This window comes from Myotis davidii, unplaced genomic scaffold (genome assembly GCF_000327345.1).
Source record: "Myotis davidii unplaced genomic scaffold, ASM32734v1 scaffold544, whole genome shotgun sequence".
Taxonomy (NCBI): domain Eukaryota; kingdom Metazoa; phylum Chordata; class Mammalia; order Chiroptera; family Vespertilionidae; genus Myotis; species Myotis davidii.
In genome coordinates this window covers 2,256,388-2,263,241 of record NW_006297018.1, presented here as the reverse complement: position 1 = coordinate 2,263,241, position 6,854 = coordinate 2,256,388, and positions in this window count along the sequence as shown.

Genomic DNA, 6,854 nt, shown 5'->3' with positions numbered 1-6,854 from the left:
CCTATTGCTTCCTCTAGGCCCTTGTTTCACTCTCTTAATTATATTTTGCTATGGTCAATAAATTCTTGCTTGCTTTTCTACACTTTGTCTCTGGATTGAAATCTTTCCCTCAAGAAGACAAGAACCAAGGTCTCTTCATCCTCTCTCCCCCATAACAAGGCAGATTTAATTATTCAAACAATTTTTATTATGAAACTCAACAAAAACAATGTCTATGGAGTTGGCTTTTCCCCTTGCCCACTTTAAATCAGCAGTTTAATAATGATTAGAAAAGACAGAACCCTTTTTTGTGTTTCTGACAAAAGTAGAAAGAGTGAAAACATAATTATGGAAGATTTCTCTCAGATGTTTGGGGCGAGCCTGCAGGATGAATGTACTCTTATGGCAATGCCCTGAAAACAGGGTATTTTTTTTTAAAACATCAGATTCAGTTACTTTCTGTCCAGCTTAGAGGGGTTTATTTTAATTATTCCAGTGAGGCTTTTGCAGTATGACTTGGAAGGGGGTTATTCTCGCCAAAAAGATTCTGCTGAATGCCTGTCATATGCAGGTCATTGTTCTAAGTATTAGAGCTAGCAAACGTTGTAAGACTTGGAACATCCTTTTGTTACCCATGGGGAGAGGTCTTCAGACCCATCTGTTGCTTGTGGAAGTGGAATTCTTGCTATATCCCAAGAAAAAGAATTTCCTGAGACTCACATGGGAGAATGAGTGATTTTTATTTGTGTGGAATTAAATCCCTGAGTTTCCAAGGTCCCCTCTCTCTCAGTCTCACCATAGAAGAAATGTAGCAGTGGCTTTAATAAGGCTAGAATTTGAGCCAGTGTCCTGAGTTCCTGTTCCATATTGGAGAAGTCCAATATATCCTTAGGCTAGCTTAGCTTGTGTTCCCTGCTGTAGTCCATCAGTCCATTTCCTGTGGGGTCTGCAGGACCACAGGGCTATGGAGGAAACAAGAGAGCCCCATGAGCCAAGAACAACAAAAAAGACAATGCTTTATTTTAGGGGATTATGTATTCCCAAATTTTTGCAGGCTTGCAGTGGCCACACCAATTCTGGCTAACTACCTCTGTTCCCAGGGGTGACTAAAGGCATCTTTCCTATTCACCCCAACTTCACTTTGCATATGTCTATCTCCCCTTTGTTGGATCCCTTCCCCCAGTGATCTACAGGGAATGGGCTGGTGGCTCCCTGGGGAGTGTGAAATTGCAGCTTCCTGGGAAAGCAGTCCAAATGACATGTCTGGCCTCCCTTTGCTCCTTTCCTATTACTAATTGGCTAATTAGAGTGGTAGCGCTTTTATAGCAAGCAATCTAATAGATTCATTAGAGATGCTCAGGTTCTTAAAGTTCCAAAACGGCCAAGGTAGCCATGAGGAGAAGAAAGCTAGAGCTTCAGAGAGTCTTATTTAAGAAAAAGACTCATTGAAAAAAAAAAAAAGAAGAGATATTTAAATATCACATTGTAGTGATTAGAAATGGAGCTGTTGCTGGTCCCAGGTACCTGGTCCCAAAATGGTTAATTTAGTTTCTTTTGTCTAGCTCCATGATTTTAGGAAACTCAATCCAAGATTGTTTTACTTTTTTGTGTGCTTTGTTTTTAAATCCCAAACTGCATCAGTGGATGAAGTTAGTGAGGAATGACAAATACAGAGAGAGGTACGAGAGGGGGAAGGAAGTAACCCTATTGTGACAGCTTCAGAGAAACCCTCCCTCCCATCTGAAAGGAAGCAAGGACTGGCTGTTCTGAACAGGCTGGCCTTTGGGTGCTCTCACTCTTATCTCATTTGCACATCTGAGCCATCAGCTGAAGGCAGCTGTCTTCCTGGGCTGGGAACACTTTCCTCCTGGGGCCTGTTTTCTTTCTAACTCACTTTGAATCTCCTCAGCTGAAGTGGAAAGGTGTGAGACAAATTGTTAGTCATCATTTTATAACTTCAGGGCTTTTGAGTTAAATGTGTTAGCTCTTTGTTTCCTCAGCTCATGGAGAGGGCAGCGTGGCCTTGGCTCAGCTGTTTGAGCCTTTCTGGGTCTCAAATGGCAAAGGAAGAGCATGACACCAAATCACCTATAGAGTAAGAAAGCACTATACACAAGGAGACTGAATGAAGTCCACTTAGTGAGGATCAAGCTCTCAGTCTTTCAAGCAGAAGAACCACCACTGGCCACAGGAAGATGAGTTTGGTCAAAGTGGAAGGGACCTTCTGGAGAGACTATGGTTTTTCTAGGGCAATCAGGCTGCTTCCTCTGTTTTGGAAAGATATTAAGTATATTGCAACCCGGGCCAGCCCTGAGAGTGAACACAGTGCCCAGGAAAAGCTATACTCAGCAGGCACTCTGGGTCAGTTGGACCCTAAAACATAACTTAGTTCAGTCAAGCACCTGGGTTTTTTTCCACAAAAATAAATCTGTTCTGTGGCAAGCAGATGATATATGCACAAGGAATTCTTTGTCTTTTAAATTCATAGCTCACAAAAGATTACGGTGGATTCGAAGCTGTAAAGGGCAGTTAAGGACAAAAGCATATCGGGGCCCTCGCCACATCACTACAGTGCTATGTGGGGAGGTGAGACGAACTGAGTTAAATCAGGTTCTTCTGTTTGTTTGTCCATGTGCTCATTCATTCATTCATTCAGAATCTACGGAACTCCTATTGTTATGCCCAGATTTCAAGATCCCCAAGAAAACCACACCAGGGAGCCAGTCCGATGCAAAAGCAGGAAGTCCTTTATTGAGCTAGCTAACTCGACCCCGCCCCCCGGTCGACCCAGCGATCTCGGAAGCAGAGTGTCACCCGTGAGAAAATCAGGGCTTTAATAGGGGGGTGGAGTGAGGGGAGGGGAGCTGACTGTGGGCCCTGCCGATTGGCCAGGCGCAAGTCGGGTCTCGTTACACAGGATGTGGTCATCTCTATGGCGCGCAGGTTCCTTGATTGTCATTGGTTAGTTTAAAGAAATCCCGGCTTCCGGGAAGAAGATACTTTCCTGAGCACATGGTGACTGCCCCAACATGGAGGATCCGGGGTAAGACGGAGGGCATAGCCCTCGCCCTTTCACTATTATGCTCCAGGATTGTGCTAAATGCTAGGAGGAATTTTACAGGTGATAAGAAAAACATTAATTCTTATCAAAGAGACAGATAACATCACAATATGAGCTTTTTAGTCTTAGAAGCCTAGGTTGTATGAACTGCGATCTTCCAGGTCCTCACGTTCAACTCTACTGTCAAAGTGGGGCTGCCTTTTGGTGCTGGCTGTCTACCCTGCTAGAGTCACACTCCTTAGAGTCTCCTGCTTAGAGGGTGACTTTGCCAAGTGACTTGCACCAGGAAACATGGGAAGTATTTCCCAGAAAGGACCGAAGTAGTTTACATGCAGGTTAAACCACAGAATTCAATCCTTTAGTCTCAGAGCAGACAATCACCTTCCACGGTGACAATGAGAAGTTCTCAGGGGCTCTCTAGAACATTAGAGGAAATTATGTCTGGTTTTTTGTTTTTTTTTTTGTTTGTTTGTTTTGATATCCTCACCTGAGGATATTTTTCCATTTATTTTAATTTTTTTCTCCAGTGATTTTTAGAGAGTGGAAGGGAAGGGGAGAGTAACACATAGAGAGAAACATCGATGTGAGAGATACACGTTGATTGGTTGCCTCCCAAACCAGGGCCGGGGATCAAATCTGCAACCAAGGTACGTGCCCTTGACCAGAATTGAACCTGGGACCCTTCAGTCTGCAGGCCGATGCTCTATCCACTGAGGCAACTGGCTAGGGCAAAAGTGCATCTGTTTTTGCAAAGCTGGCTGTCAAACAAACCTCCAGAGATAGCAAGGAATAGTCCATGTCCCCCGGAGACTGGAAGGGTGACCTTTCCCTATGAGTCTGAAGTGCAATAAGTCCCAAACAAAGGAAGAGAGAGGGCCAGGGCCATTTTATGTAGATAAACCAAAGGCAATATTTGCTTGTTTTCATTCACTGTGAAAGGAGTTTTTAGGGGTAAAATAGGCAGGTTTAGGAAGCTTTAGGAATTAGAGGGTCCATGGGGGAGGATCACAGAGCTGCAAAGCTGGGAGCTGCAGAAGGTATACATCTACAGAATAAAGGAAAGGAAGCCACTTATTCAGAGAAAGAAGAAGAAGGCCAAAGGGAATAGAAGAACAAAAGGGAGAAAAAGAGGGGAACCTCACTTGGGATTTGAGCTCTGAAGCAGCTATAGTGACCAATCAGAAGGATATCAGGACACAAAGAACTGCAATCTTTATAAACCTTCAGAAAAAGGGACTTGGTGGGACTCTCTCCTCCTCCCCACATGGGAGTCTGTGCTTGTTTCTCAATAAATTACCATCTTTTCCTATGCCACCTTTTTGTCTGTGGCTTCATTCTTCGAATCCATCTGGACAAGAACCTGGGAAGCCACCTTTGCATCCTGCCCAGGGAAAAACAACACATTCCAGTTTATTTTCCTCATTTCAACTGCAAGTAGAACAGAGATATCTAAATAATTGTCTTCATGCTCTGCTTTGCATCATGGTTGGGCCAGTATTTCTGTCGGATGGAAAACTCCAGTTCAGTCTCTGAAGGAGAAAACATTGTCAGCTAAGTGAAAATGAGGCAATACCTCTTTTATTTTGGGGGCCAAACCTTGATTTGAAATGGTAAGGCTTTGTGTCTCAGGCAGCCTGATTTAATTGCCAAACAAAGCTCTCTTCTTGTGGGAAAGAAAGAAGAGGACTCCAACAATTAGCCCTCTCAAAATGTAGGTCTGTAAAAACAATCGGGAGGAAGTAGGCAGTCACATCCACCCGCCCATTGCTTTTGGCTAGTCCAGGAGAAGGCAAAACAAAGGAAAACATCCAGTTGGTTCAAGAGTTCAGCTCTCCCTTCATTAAGAGAAAATCCATCTTTCTTTTCCCTGGTTAGCCCAGACCTCTTTTCTCAGACCTCCACTGCTGTGATGTTGTACCTTCCAGACCCCTCCTAATCAAACCACTTCTGGTTTTGAAGGGGGATCTTATACCTCTTCAGTGGTCTAAAGTATTAGAAGTGTTCTTTTTTTAAAAAAATATATTTTATTGATTTTTTACAGAGAGGAAGGGAGAGAGGTAGAGAGTCAGAAACATCGACGAGAGAGAAACATCGATCAGCCGCCTCCTGCACATCCCCAGTGCACCCCCTGCACAACCCAGGTACATGCCCTTGACCAGAATTGAACCTGGGACCTTTCAGTCCACAGGCCGACACTCTATCCCCTGAGCCAAACCAGTTTCGGCTAGAAGTGTTCTTTGAATAAGAACTAGAGGCAAGAATTTAACTGGATTTTCTTACCAGGGTAAAAATGAAGAAATGGTCCCAAAGAATAAAGAAAAGTAATTTTTGAATGCCTGGTATGGGCTAGATGTTTACTCTTAGAACACTGTATTGAATCTTCACCACAAGTTTATTTTTGCCATTTATATTGTTAAAAACAAGACAACAGTCCCAAAATGGAGTCACTTAGGTTAAGTCCCATGTCACCAAATTGAGACTTAATCATAGTTTTGGCTCTCCCAGAAATGGGACATTAAATCTGTGAATCAGGAATCACTTGATCAGCAGATCCCTTCCATCTGCTAAAGGAAAGTGACCTTGCAGTATCTAACCACTGTTTCACCCAATACAACTTCCTATTCCCACTGTAAAGCCTTCCATTTTGTACAGCTGCTTGGGGCTCCTTTCTATCTGATGGATTAGATGCTGTGGACCAATTTGAATTGATTTTTGCTCTAAAACCTTAAAGTTTTAATATGTTTTAGTTTGTCTTTTAACAATTTATATGAGAAAACTCCACCTCAGAGGTTAAATGATGTGTCTTATATCACACAGAATGTTATGGATAGAAGGGGAATTAAACCAGGTAACTGTAGTTACCAGGTGGCCAGGAAGCCATTGTCTTTGCTGTTTTGCTTGGCCCAACTTGATTAGAGAAAATCAATGAGTCTCCAGAAAGAGAAGAAACCAAATGGGAGCAATTTTTTTAAATGGGAAATCCAACCTTTTCTTTCATTTTTAAAAAAATATATATTTTATTGATTTTTTACAGAGAGGAAGGGAGAGGGATAGAGAGTTAGAAACATCGATGAGAGAGAAACATCCATCAGCTGCCTCCTGCACACCCCCTACAGGGGATGTGCCCGAAACCAAGGTACATGCCCTTGACCGGAATCGAACCTGGGACCCTTCAGTCTGCAGGCTGATGCTCTATCCACTGAGCCAAACTGGTTAGGGCCTTTTCTTTCATTTTTATTGATGCACTTTCCCTTGGAAATATATTCACTTCATTTTCCTGGGCTAGTGTAAAAGTATAAGATGTGAATTTATCTAGCGTGGAAATGCCATTCTAAAGATTGACTCTCATGGGAGTGCATTTAATCAGTCACCTTGAGAACATTAGTTGAATATCTATCACAAGGAAAGCTTTATGTTGGATGCTTTAAGTTTCTGTTCTTATGTTTACAATTCACCAATAAAGAGTGAATCCACTGAAACCCTACGCCCCCACACTCCACCCCAATAAAAGCAGAACCCAGGTCCGAGGGTGCTCTCTCCCTACCCATGACCTGGCTGTGCATCTCCTGGCCTGCCTTATACTCCCCTTGGCCTGTAAGTAATAACCCTTTTCCTTCAAAGTTTCCTAATGGTTATTGCTGAAGGGTATCTTGCAATGGTAATAAGAACCATAAGGCTGGGTCCAGTTGTAACCTTGGTTTAGAAAGGGGAGAGGTCCATGGGAAGCTCACCGGGGACCAGGGAGTCCTCAGGCATTTATAGCCAATTGCATGACTATAATAGACTGAGCTGAGCAAAAGACAGTGATGCCTTG